This window comes from Lampris incognitus, chromosome 3 (genome assembly GCF_029633865.1).
Source record: "Lampris incognitus isolate fLamInc1 chromosome 3, fLamInc1.hap2, whole genome shotgun sequence".
In the NCBI taxonomy this organism is placed as follows: domain Eukaryota; kingdom Metazoa; phylum Chordata; class Actinopteri; order Lampriformes; family Lampridae; genus Lampris; species Lampris incognitus.
The window spans coordinates 53,487,692-53,501,304 of NC_079213.1; positions in this window are offsets into that span (position 1 = coordinate 53,487,692).

Here is a 13,613-nt window from a genome sequence, read left to right on the forward strand (position 1 = left end):
ATTATTCCTAATATTAATATATTATTATAATAATTATTACATAATTATCCAAGTGAAGTTTCTGGTGAGAAATACCCACCGAATTATTTTTTTACTGCTTTATTCTGTGTTTCACGAGTGACTTTTCCTTTTTCACCCCTTGAAGTCTGTTTTAATGTGGTCATTAACGGAAGGTTAGCAGTTATTAACCTCACTTTTTATGTTGCCCACTACTGTAAACTGCGTGTCCCGGGATTTCACCCTGTTGCCATGGACACCCCATCCCTATAGCAACTAACGGCCTTCACAGACGGGCAGGAATCGGCTGAGATTTGCTGCACATGTTAGGAAACCGCCTCTTGCCAAGCTAAAGCCCCTCACCTCCGTCATTCATCACTGAAGTACCTGTTTGTTTTCCCCCTGGCCAGTCATATTGGCTGAGATGTCCCATGAGATGCTCATGAGGTCCTATGCATAATGCATAGCACGCATATTTTCACTTACATTCTATGTTCTCAATAAAAAAAGTACTGAAAAATGTATGTGCACCTTTTCTCTACCGGTCTATGTGGGAGACAAACATATCTGCATACTTGATTACTTCAAGGTCTTGCTGTAGGAAGGCAGGCAGGAACCAAACAGACAACTGAATGGGTATTTCAGTCCTGCCAGTCCACCAATTCTTCCAGTGTGCACGAGCGATGAGAGGACGGAGGATGAGGCACGGTTAGGAAGTGATTCACCAGCCCTCAGTAACACGACAGCATCGCTTTGATAGAAATGGACGACAGGAGCAGCCTCTCAGTCCGTCGGCTGGTAAAGCACAATGCTCTGGGGACAGGCATCTGGATTTTAAACAGTCTGTCAGGCGGATTAGAGCAACTCTGTATCAGGCTCTATCTACAGTGCATCCGGAAAGTATTCACACCCCTTCACTTTCCCCGCATTTTGTTATGTTACAGCCGTATTCCACAATGGATTAAATTCCTTTTTTTTCCTCATCAATCTACACACAATATCCCATAATGACAAATTGAAAAAGGTTTTGTAGAAATTTTTGCAAATTTATTAAAAATAAAAAACTGAAATATTGCATGTACATAAGGATTCACACCCTTTGCTATGACACTCAAAATTGAGCTCAGGTTCATCCTGTTTCCACTGATCATCCTTGAGATGTTTCTACATCTTGATTGGAGTCCACTGGAAGTACATTCAATGGATTGAACATGTCAGAGTAGAAACCAAGCCATGAAGTCAAAGGAATTGTCTATGGACCTCTGAGACCGGATTGTATCGAGGCACAGATCTGGGGAAGGGTACACAAAAATTTCTACAGCTTTGAAGGTCCCAAAGAGCACAGTGGTCTCCATCATTCGTAAATGGAAGAAGTTTGGATCCACCAGGACTCTTCCTAGAGCTGGCCGCCCAGCCAAACTGAGCAATCGGGGGAGAAGGGCCTTGGTCAGGGAGGTGACCAAGAACCCGATGGTCACTCTGACAGAGCTCCAGCGTTCCTCTGTGGAGATAGGAGAACCTTCCAGAAGGACAACCATCTCTGCAGTACTCCACCAATCGGGCCTTTATGGTAGAGTGGCCAGACGGAAGCCTCTGCTCAGTAAAAGGCACATGATAGCCTGCTTGGAGTTTGCCAGAAAGCACCTAAAGGACTCTCAGACCATGAGAAACAAGATTCTCTGGTCTGATGAAACCAAGACTGAACTGTTTGGCCTGAATGCCAAATGTCACATCTGGAGGAAACCAGGCACCTCTCATCACCTTGCTAATACCATCCCTACAGTGAAGAATGGTGGTGGCAGCATCATGCTGTGGGGATGTTCTTCAGCGGCAGGAACTGGGAGACTAGTCAGGATCGAGGGAAAGATGACTGGAGCAAAGTACAGAGAGATCCTTGATGAAAACCTGCTCCAGAGCGCTCAGGACTCAGACTGGGGCGAAGGTTTACCTTCCAACACGACAACGACCCTAAGCACACAGCCAAGACAATGAAGGAGGGGCTTCAGGACAAGTCTGTGAATGTCCTTGAGTGGCCCAGCCAGAGCCCAGACTTGAACCCCATTGAACATCTCTGGAAAGACCTGAAAATAGCTGTGCAGCGACACTCCCCATCTAACTTTACAGAGCTCAAGAGGATCTGCAGAGAAGAATGGGAGAAATACCCCAAATATAGGTGTGCCAAGCTTGTAGCTTCATACCCAAAAAGACTTGAGGCTGTAATCGCTGCCAAGGGTGCCTCAACCAAGTACTGAGTAAAGGGTGTGAATACTTATGTACATGCAATATTTCAGTTTTTTATTTTTAATAAATTTGCTAAAATTTTTACAAAATCTGTTTCGCTTTGTCATTATGGGGTATTGTATGTAGATTGATGAGAAAAAAAGGAATTTAATCAATTTTGGAATAAGGCAGTAACAACAAAATGTGGGGAAAGTGGAGGGGTGTGAATACTTTCCTGATGCACTGTAAGCAGGGGGAAAGCCCTCTAAAATGTGGTTGGCAGTAACTTAATACTTGGCAAAAAGAGTCCTGAACAGCAGATTCCTGAATAACTGGTGCTAACTTGCGCTCAAGTCATAGTTTGTACCTATGGTTTAATTCAATGCTCGTGTTGTCTCTGCATTCTGGTCTGGAAGATTAATGGATACTGTGATTCTATGGATATTTTAAATTCATTAATTTTTTAATGTACGTTTATCAGGTGCAGTCGCATGATCTCTAGAACACAACACACACACTGGTGTCTTAAACAAAGCAGTCCATGGATTTCGGCATCCTCAGTGTCCGTATATAGTTCCCATTCTCAAAAGAGAAAATAACAAAACAAAAAAAAGGGAACAGTAATGACTAGTGACATTTGTCCATGAACCCAGATAACAGGTAAATACACATTATATATGGAAAAAAGACTGTTCACATTTAAGTGAGGAGAAAAGAGACCCAGAAGAATTTTGTTATCTCTTATTTCAGATCAATTGAGAAAATATGAAATACTTGGGGACCACGTAACCTTGCAGTTGGGGGATTCTTCAATTAAGGGAGTTTTTCTGTCCCTGGAATCTGTTATCAAAAAGAAAAAAACACCTATTGAGTTAGGTTGTGTTAGCTATGACCACCTATTGAGTTAGGGTGTGTTAGCTATGAACACCTATTCAGTTAGGTTGTGTTAGCTATGAACACCTATTCAGTTAGGTTGTGTTAGCTATGAACACCTACTGAGTTAGTTTGTGTTAGCTAGGAACACCTACTGAGTTAGGTTGTGTTAGCTATGAAAAAGATTTGTGTCTCATTGATGACATTTTAACGCTTCAGGTTGTTGAAAATTCTTTTTTTTTGTGATCAAATATTTTTTATTTTATCATTTTTTAAACAAGACACATAAATGAACAATAATGCAAACAAAAACCCACCCACAAACGAGAAAAAAAAGGGAAAAGAAAAAAAACTACAGAAAAATTTTCTAAAAAAGAAACAGCATACAGTACTCGGTCAGTGTTCAGTCAATAAAGTTCTTCAACTCAGCGGCCACAGAATTCCACATGTCTATAGTTCCAGCCCTTGCTCCATGGATCCTTGCAGTCGAGAGCTCCAAATATACAAGAGGGACCAATGACGAGATGACAAATCATCTGGAGCTTTCCAGCGCATAGCAACCATCTTCTTGGCTGCTGTGAGTCCCGCAAGCAATATGCGCTGCTTGATTTGTGGTACATGTAGTGCAGAGAAGTCATTGAGAAGTAATACCGCAGGCTCAGCGGGTACAGTAATCGACAAAAATTGGGACAATTTATCAGCAACCATTTCCCAAAACCCTTTCACCCTTGGACATTCCCAGACCATATGAAAGAAGGTTCCAACCACATTCAGCGAACAAAGTGTACAGTTTGGGCTATCAGCAAGTTTCATACAAAACCTCTGTCGTGGGGTGCGATATGTCCGATGTATAAAATTATAGTGTATCTGCTGATGATCTGGATTCCTAGATGCTAAGAGAATACTAGACCACACCGTCTCCCAACAGAACTCAGTATCCAGATCGGGCACATCTGTTCTCCAAATTGTGTCCAGCGCAAGGGGTTTGTATGTTCTTTCCAGGATAAAGCCATACAGCACAGAAACTAAACCCCTAGTACTAACCTTTTCACGAATTATTCTATAAAGTGGATGCACTGGGAGAGAAGAGAGCCACGGCACCGCGTGAGCCTTCATGGAAGCCCTCAACTGAAGATAGAAAAAAAAGACCAGGCCGGTAAATCATATTGATTCCTGAGATCCTCAAAAGAGCGCAGACCACGGTCATCACACAGATTACCAAGAGAGTGTACACCCCTACTGGACCAGTTATTATGCGGGATAGGACGACAATCAACTAGGAGACCTTGGTTGTAAAATATAGGAGAGCAAACGTTCCACTTAGCGGTGATCTTACATGCCGACTCCACAGATCTCCAGACCGCAACCAGGTGTGATATGATGGGGCCAAATCGTTTCCTACACTGGGCAGTAGAAATATTAGAAAACAGTAAATCTGCTAGTCGTATGGGGTGAACCAAGTTTTCTTCCAAAGATTTCCACGCGACCTCTGCACCAGGATCGAACCAGGTCGTAAGTGAACGCAAGGTGTAGGCCCAACAGTAATACTTTAAGTTAGGGAGCGCAACGCCACCATCTGATCTGTTACGATTCATGGTCGTGCGTTTGAGGCGAGGAGGCTTGTTCTTCCAGACGAATTTGGTAATCGCTGAATGGAGTTTAGGCCAGTACCGAGGAGGGGGCGGAAGAGGGAGCATAGAGCTAACAAAATTAACCCGCGGCAATATATTCATCTTGACGATGGAAACCCAGGCACGAATGGAATTGGGCATTGAAGCCCATCTAATCATGTCCTCAGAGACCTTCTTAAAGGTCAAGTCGAAGTTAGATTTTGTTGTGACTGTCAGAGACGGAAAGATGTCAATCCCTAAATATTTGAAGTGGCTTACAATCGGAACAAGCGGGGGAAGTACGGCCAAACGCATGGCCTCGTTCAGGGGCAATAACGCTGATTTGGTCCAATTAATTCTGTAACCCGATAAGGAACTAAATCGGTCAAAAATATCCAGGAGAGGAGGAATTGATTTGGGGGCATCGGCTACATACAGGAGACAATCGTCCGCGTATAACGAAATAAGGTGAGAGGTACAATTGAGCACGAGGGGAGCAACGAGATCAGACTACCTAATAGTCTGTGCTAGGGGTTCCAGTGAGAGCGCAAACAGCAGGGGGCTAAGGGGACAACCCTGCCTGGAGCCCCTGGCTATATCAAACAAGGGTGAAGAAGTCTTCCCGTTAAGAACTCTAGCAGTAGGGTTAGCATACATCACCCTTATCATATTAATAAAGGGATCACCGATACCCATGGCAGCCAAAACAGACCAGAGAAAATACCACTCAAGGCGGTCAAAAGCTTTAAGAGCATCAAATGACAGCACAGCAGCAGGCGTTCTAATGCTAGAAGCTTTGTCAATAATGTGGAGCAAATGTCTGACATTGTCAGAGGCCAGCCTTGTTCTGATAAACCCGGTCTGGTCGCAGTGTACTAACTTAAGCATATAATTTTGGAGGCGGCCTGCTAAAGTTCTAGCGTAAATCTTAACATCAGCATTGAGAAGAGAAAGAGGTCTATAATTGCCACATTCAGTGGGATCTTTGCCTTTCTTCAATAATAATGAAATAATAGCAATATTCACATCCCTTGCGAGAGACCCTTCATCAATAGAAAACAATATCATGCTGAGAAGATGTGGACCCAGAACTTCCCAAAAAGTTAAATAGAATTCGGGGGGGATGCCATCACACCCAGGCGATTTGCCTCTGCGCATAGCCTTAACCGCCTCCTTCAACTCATCCAGAGTGACAGGAGAGTTCAGTGAGGCAGATTCCTCTTTTGTGAGACGAGGTAGTACGAGATTGTCTAGAAAATCTTTATGCTTGGCTGCATCTGGAGTAACCTCAGAGGCGTACAGGTCTACATAAAAGGACTGGAATACCTTGTTCACCTGCACAGGATCAGATCTGACTATGCCATCAGCATCCTTGACAGTAGAAATATCAACAAAATGTTCATTAGATTTCAAATGCATGGCAAGCAGATGACTCGGCCTCGCCCCATTAAAATAATAAAACTGCCTTGTGCGGTGTATTTGGAATTCAGCTCTTCGTTTAAGGAGAGAATTTATTTATTTTTTAACTAAATTGCGCTGTAAGGCTGTGCTGTCACTGTATTTGGCCTGTAACTGACTGTCCAGAGCGATAAACCTATTTTCAAGATCACAAAGCTTCCTAGCCCTCGCCTTACTTAGAGTCGAAGTATATACTGTAGTATTATTCAAAATAAAACCCTTAATCGCATTCCAAAGAATCCTTGGGTCACCAACTGATCCGACATTAATAACTAAAAAGTCTTTCATAGCAGCCACAAACTGTGTCTTGAATGACTATCATTCAGGAGGGAGGTGTTGAAGCGCCAGCGAGGGGCCTTGTTTAAAGAAGGGCGGATAGAGGCCTTAGCTAACACTGCTTTGTGATCGACAAGGGTCATGGGGACAAGAATAACATTATCAATATTTTGGAATAAGCCCTGCGAAACAAAAATATAATCGATTCTCGAGAAGGACTTATGCCTTGCTGAATAAAATGAGAAGTCCTTAGCAGATGGATTAAACCTTCTCCAAAGGTCCATCACACCCACCTCATCAGCCCACCTTACGAGCATATCAGAGGCCGCCTTTTGGTCATGCGATGCACTGCTCCCTGACCTGTCCAGCACATTATTCATGACCGCGTTAAAATCGACCCTTACAATGAAAGCACAATCGGAATATTTTAACATAGTGACAGTAAGTAGATTGAAAAAGTCTTTGACACAGCCATTAGGAGCATACGCAGATACAAGAGCAATACGCCGCCCTTCAACAAAATCCTTAACCAAAGTTATCCTACCCGACTCGTCAGAGAAACACTCATGCACAACCATATTTAATCTGCGGCGGCAGAGTATCGCTACCCCTCTCGTTCTACTGTTTGCGCACAATGATGCCACAACCTTGAAATATTTATTAGCTAGTCCGTTCACATCAGAGGATAATCTGTGGGTTTCTTGTAAAAGGATGATGTCTGCCCCCCTCTTACGAACCACCTCCATCAATGCAACACGCTTGCTATGGTGATTCAGACTATTGGCATTAAGGCTAATAAACGTTAGAATCGCCATGGGCTGAGAGTGTAAAAACGGCTGACGAGACAGACCACTGACCTGGCATTCGTCCGAGTGAAAGATGCATCAATGAAAACAGTAACAAAAAACCCCAACTAAACCCACCCACATAACATTAACCCCATTGCGCACACAGGCATAGAGATGTTCCTGCATTTCTCTAGGCTGTGACTGGTATGCAAAGCAATGCTTCTATCCAGCAAATTTGACCAGAATTATATTCAAGAAACAACATGAAAGATAAGCAGTATATGAAGATAATTAGGCCACTACGAACAGTAGCCCAGAAACAACCATCGACAATAACATTAGAAGTAGTCTACAGCCAGAGGAAGTGCGACCAATATTGAATTATAGCCTAATGGCTAGGCCTGAGTCGGGAGGGGAGAAAAAAAAAACACATACTGTGTTATGAAATAAAAATAATAATTGCAAAAAGCCTCACCTCCCCACACTATAAAAACAACATAAAAGATAGGCCTAAGCAGTATATGTAGATAATTAGGCCACAACGAACAGTAGCCCAAAAAGAACCATCGACAATAAAATTCAGACGTAGGCCTACAGCCAGAGGAAGTGCGACCAATATTGAATTATAGCCTAATATATGGCTAGGCCTGAGTCGGGAGGGGAGAAAAAAAAACACATACTGTATTATGAAATAAAAAATAATAATTGCAAAAAGCCTCACCTCCCCACACTATAAAAACAACATAAAAGATAGACCTAAACAGTATATGTAGATAATTAGGCCGCAACGAAGAGTAGCCCAAAAACAATCGACCTTAAAAGTAAAACCATAGGCTATTCGGCTCTTAAGCACGACGTCGCGACGCGACGTCACGTGTGGGCGGAGTTATACTTCCGGTGCCTTGGGGAATCTCACTGCATTATTTTCCACTCAAAACAATATGTCTGAACCCGTAAATATATTTACATTAACGTCTTTTTTTAAAGACGAACCTCTCAGGGTGAAAAAGGGTCTCAATGCTTTCAATTCAGATAGAGTTGTGAACGTAAATGTTTCAGGGGGCATTATAAAAGGCAAGGTACAGGCTTCCATGAAACAGAAAGTTTATCAGGTTGAGGTGAGTGAGCTAACAGGGTTAGCTAGCGTTAGCTTGGTAATGTTGGGTATTCTGGCTTCTGATGTTATATCCCACGTTTACTGGCGATTCATAAGCCTTGGATAAAGACTGCCAGTGCTTTATTTTGTCGGTAGATAATTGTTTTCCGACGTTTGACTTGTTAAAATAACTCTGACGTTCTTGGATCCAAGGCTAGCTTTTCATGTGTCTAACTCCAGAATGGCTATGATCGTACATACTGTAACGCTGTAAAGGTTTAATGAATTTAAAATACATATTAGGAATTAATGAAATATAGACTTACATGTAAGATCACAGCCATTTTAGGGCTACCATGTGTGCTACGATCTGTTTCTTATTAACGTTATAGGCCACGTTGGATACAGGTCAGCTGGGCACCAGGAAATCTCTGGGCACCTTGATGTAAAATGTTCTATTTTGTCCAAAATGTTTGGAAACATGTAATATTAGAGGAATGGTCTTAACCACATGAACCCCATTATTCATTTAGTCATCCTAGCTCTCGGGATTCATGGGGTCACTCAAACCTCTCCACCACGTTAAGGTGATGGTTCGAGGAGAGCATAACATAATAACATAAAACACAAGACACTTAGTTAGAGCCCTGAAGGACTCTGTCCAACCATATGGGTTGGATAAGTGGTTAAGTAATGTAAAGTATACATGATGTGAACATGCACGGTACATCATTATCATTTAAATATGCAAATTTGCATATTTAAATGTTGTATTCATCATATGGTGATCCTCTTCTTTACGTTGACAGTAGTTTTTGCACTATGCATTTTGTTACCAATGTTGATGTTTTGCGCTTTATACTTTTTACAGTGACATTAGTTTTTGCACTATGCATTTTGTTACAAATGTGTTTTGATTAAAAAAATCAAGCAGTGTTCTTAATTCAGTATTACTTTATTAAAAGTATAAATACATGAATCTGATTCTGCTTACATTTATTCAAGTCATTTCATGCTATTTCCCGAAGAATTGGTGTTTGTAGGTTGGTAAGACACACGCACACTTTCAGTATTTTGTTTATGTTTTTAGTGAACTGATATGGGATATTGTCCAAAATGTTGAACAATTTCAACCTCTGAATGGAGCGCTCCACATGGATCCTAGCACTGGATATGAGTTTGTTTTTCTTAACTTCTTCTTGTGTGAACTGTCCATTAACAAGGAAAGACGGGATGTTGAGTGAAACCCCTTCTGGCAAGATGTCCCGGATTGTGAAGCCTTTATCTGCCATCACCATGTCTCCTGGGCGTAGATGATTGAGAACTCCAGAATCTAATGTAATAGCCTTGTCTGAGGCACTTCCACCATAATAGTCACTGACAAATGTTATCACTCCAGTAGTAGCCACACCTATTAAGGCTTTTTGTGTTGTGTGGTCCGTTTTTTGTACTGGCTCCATAAATGATTCTGTTTGTCAAGCCTCTCTGTCCTGGAGACTGCTAACTCTGTGCAATCGAGCACAATCCTACAGTTAGGAAACGGACGGAAACACTCTGGCAACGATGCCTGGTTCTTCTCTATGGAGGGGATGTTGTTCTCAAGCATACCAACATATAAAATGTCATACAGGGCACTGACAATGGTGATAAAAATGTTGGTAACTGTGGCTGTACTGCAATTAAACCTGGTTGCAAGGTCTTCATGACCAGAATTAAGTTTGAGCTTCATCAAAGTCAGTAGCAACTGATCGACTAGTGGCATAGACTGGACTGTCCAATTCGAATGATATTGTAGCTCAAACTTAGATAAGAGTGCTTCCAAAACCAGGACGGTAGCAACATCTGGTAAGCCAGTGAAATATTTTACTTTGACACGATTGGAAGATATTTGGCTGAAGGAAAAGGTCGGTTTTTTTTCTCCAATTCTCTTTTCAATTTTTCATTCTCTCTTCTCAACATGTCAACCTCTATCTCTAGCAGCGCAACACTGTTAAAAGGGTTGTCTGAAGTACGAGGGGTGTCTGCGGTTGGGTTGTCTGAAGTACTAGGGGTGTCTGCGGTTGGGTTGTCTGAAGTACCAGGGGTGTCTGCAGTTGGGTTGTCTGAAGTATTAGGGGTGTCTGCGGTTGGGTTGTCTGAAGTACTAGGGGTGTCTGCGGTTGGGTTGTCTGAAGTACTAGGGGTGTCTGCGGTTGGGTTGTCTGAAGTACTAGGGGTCTCTGCGGTTGGCTTGTCTGAAGTACTAGGGGGCTCTGCGGTTGCAATGTCAGAATTTTGTAATTCAAGTTCATTTGTCCCTTCTTCACCACTGGGAGGGAGTGGTACTGTTTTTCTCTTCTTGTGTGGAAGGCTGAGGTGGCCTGGGAAAGTCTTCCCCTCGTTCCAAGCAAAACGTGATGGGCCAGCAGCTTTGCCATTTGGAAAATGCCAACTGCACACCCTTGAGCAGGGGCTTGGTGTAAAGCCATCACGCCTGTAAAAAAAAAAAAAGAATGAGAGATTTAGAAATGATTGGCAATGAAAACTTGAAGCTGCATTGTAACTTATCGTCTGCCCTGGATTTGAACAATTAAAGTGGCATTCTTTAACTTTTTTCGATAAAAAATAAAGTTGATTTTGGTCAAGATTTACCACTATCTTTCACTGAAGGAGGTAACACTGTACTAATTCAGCCTATTTCCCATTCATGAAATCTTCAGCATCTGCTACAATGCCCATTTTTGTGTCTGTGTCTGGTTAGACAGGCCTTTTCATAAAGGAAAGGTTACATAGTAAGGCTTTAGAATTAGATGTCAGTCTCCCTACAGAAACATTATTTTTTGTAGATATGAAGTTTCATTGTTTGATTTATATGGGAAAAGTCAGAAGTGAAACTACTGTAACAAAACAGGCAGAAACAGCACATTCACCTGGACTATCTAACGTTATGTACCCCTGCTTATTCATGCATTTACTCCAAGTCTCTTTAATGATAATCCCCTTGAGATGCATCATCTCGTTTTAGATAATCATGGGCTAACAATGCATAGAATAATGCAGTTTTCCGAGTGTGTAGCTGACATAATGCTTGCTTACAGTAACTGTATGTCTTCACAGACAGGGTTGTAGTAGTAACAACATAAGTGGCTAACCGATGCTTGTTTACCCTCCACTACACTCTGATTAAAGCCTTATTGAGCAGAAAAACATATGGAAAAGCACATATATTGATCCTCGCTTGTTGAATTAGCTAAAAAATCTAAATACCTGTCTAGTATGTAACGTGGATTTCGGTAACAAGAGGGTAGCTACCGGTAGTAGCTAGTCTGCAGTGCAGGGTAGCTAGTCTGCACTTAGCACAAAAGTCGGCGCCAAACTTCGATTTTCAATGCATTTCTTCAATAGCAACTTACCGTATTAACTGCAGCCCCTCTTCTTATCTTTGTCTTTCGGAGGAAAGCGATAGAAAGACAGTTTGGTCTCAGTTTTACTCTCTGATCGATTTAAACAAAGGGGGACACAGCAGTGAGGCATATTGTCAACAAGTCGATGGAGCCGGAAGCAAATTCGCGCGCGCGCGCCTACGCAACAGGGACGTGCCTACGTCATAGCTTAAGACGCGAATAGGCCTAGAGCCCAGGCGGAGGCGGAGAAAAGTGTAGGTCTACTACAAAAATATTGATAGGCCTAGGCTAATAAGCCACTAACCTAACCTTACTCGGTAATGAGTGTTTGGCCTATCACACAAACCACACTTCCATGGTAGGACACAGGAAATAATAACATTCAGAAGTAGGCTTACAGCCAGAGGGAGTGCGACCAATATTGAATTATAGCCTAATATATGGCTGAGTCGGGAGGGGGAAAACAAAAACACATAAGCCTACTCAACAAAATTAGCTTAATGATAAATGTATTATGAAATGAATTACAGAAAGCCTCACCTCCCTACACCTTAGGCTAGATAAATAAACAGCCAGGTAGGCTATAATAATATGTATAATATATATTATTAAACTGGCAACTTCTTCAGGACATTGAAGACGGCCTTAAAATGGCGCATAAATCTTATCCAAACTGGCGTCCAATAATGTAGGCTAGGCCTAGATCAGATTATTGTGTGCAAAAAAAAGCGACCAGATAGGCTAATATAGAAACGAAAAATATAGCCGTCTGACCGACTACAAGTAGCACACAGGGGGCCGTGCCTATAGTCCCCGGGTCCTATATTCCCCGCTGTTTCCAGGGGAACATAGGACCTTTTCGAAAAAAAGGGTCCCATATTCCCCGTTTTCCCCTAAAAAGGTCCTATAATCCCGGTTGCAATAGACACCGGGGAATATAGAACCCTCTTTTGGAAAAAGGGTCCTATATTCCCCGCTGTTTCCAGGGGAACATAGGACCTTTTTCCAAATAAAGGGTCCTATATTCCCCGCTATTGCCAATCGATGAACAAACCGGGGAACTTAGAACCCTTTTTGCAAATTATTTCCTTAACGGGTCCAAAATAATAAAAACTGGGGTCATGGCTGAGTTGTAGGCTACGACAATCTATTCCTCCGCTGATTAAACTAGGCCGTATTACCATTGTTGGCTGTTGTATATCGCAGGCCACCTCGAGTGTGTATCCAAATTCGGCCTAGAGGAGGCTGTAATTTGCTTTATTGTTATTTCTTACCAATATTTACTGCAGTAGGCCTAGTTAGTTGGCTCTCCGGCTCAGCATGGACAGTCGGCAATCAACGCAAGTTTGTCTTGCAGTAGGCCCGCCTACCAGTATAACCTAGCCATTTCCACCTTCGCTCAGAGTTCAATTTGCACAGCACTGGACACTTCAGCCACTTTCTTGTTACTTTGCAGTTCGTTTTCCATATTAAATCACTTGGCAGACTTTCTTTCAAAAAGACTTTAATGATGAACTTTTTAGGCAGAGAACTTAGACCAGGACTTGGAATTTAGGACCAGCACAAAGTATCCATCAACGGGGGCCGCCTACCTTACACAATAGGCTAATTGCCTAATAATAATAATATGTGCTTCTCAAAAAACTAAAGGCTTGTGGAGGTGCTAAACCAAAAACATGAATCAAAGACGAACATCAAAGGATGTAAGGTAACACTCACCAAATGGTAAAAAAATAACAGAGGCAGTCCTCTATTTCACCATTTTATTGTTTGGCATCAGTCATTAAGGTTTCTGAAGAAGACCACCCGGCCAAGTTAATGACTGATGCCAAACAATGAAATGGTAAAATAGAGAATTGTGTCTTTTTTTTCATTTGATGAGTGCTACCTTACATCCTTTGATGTTCTTCTT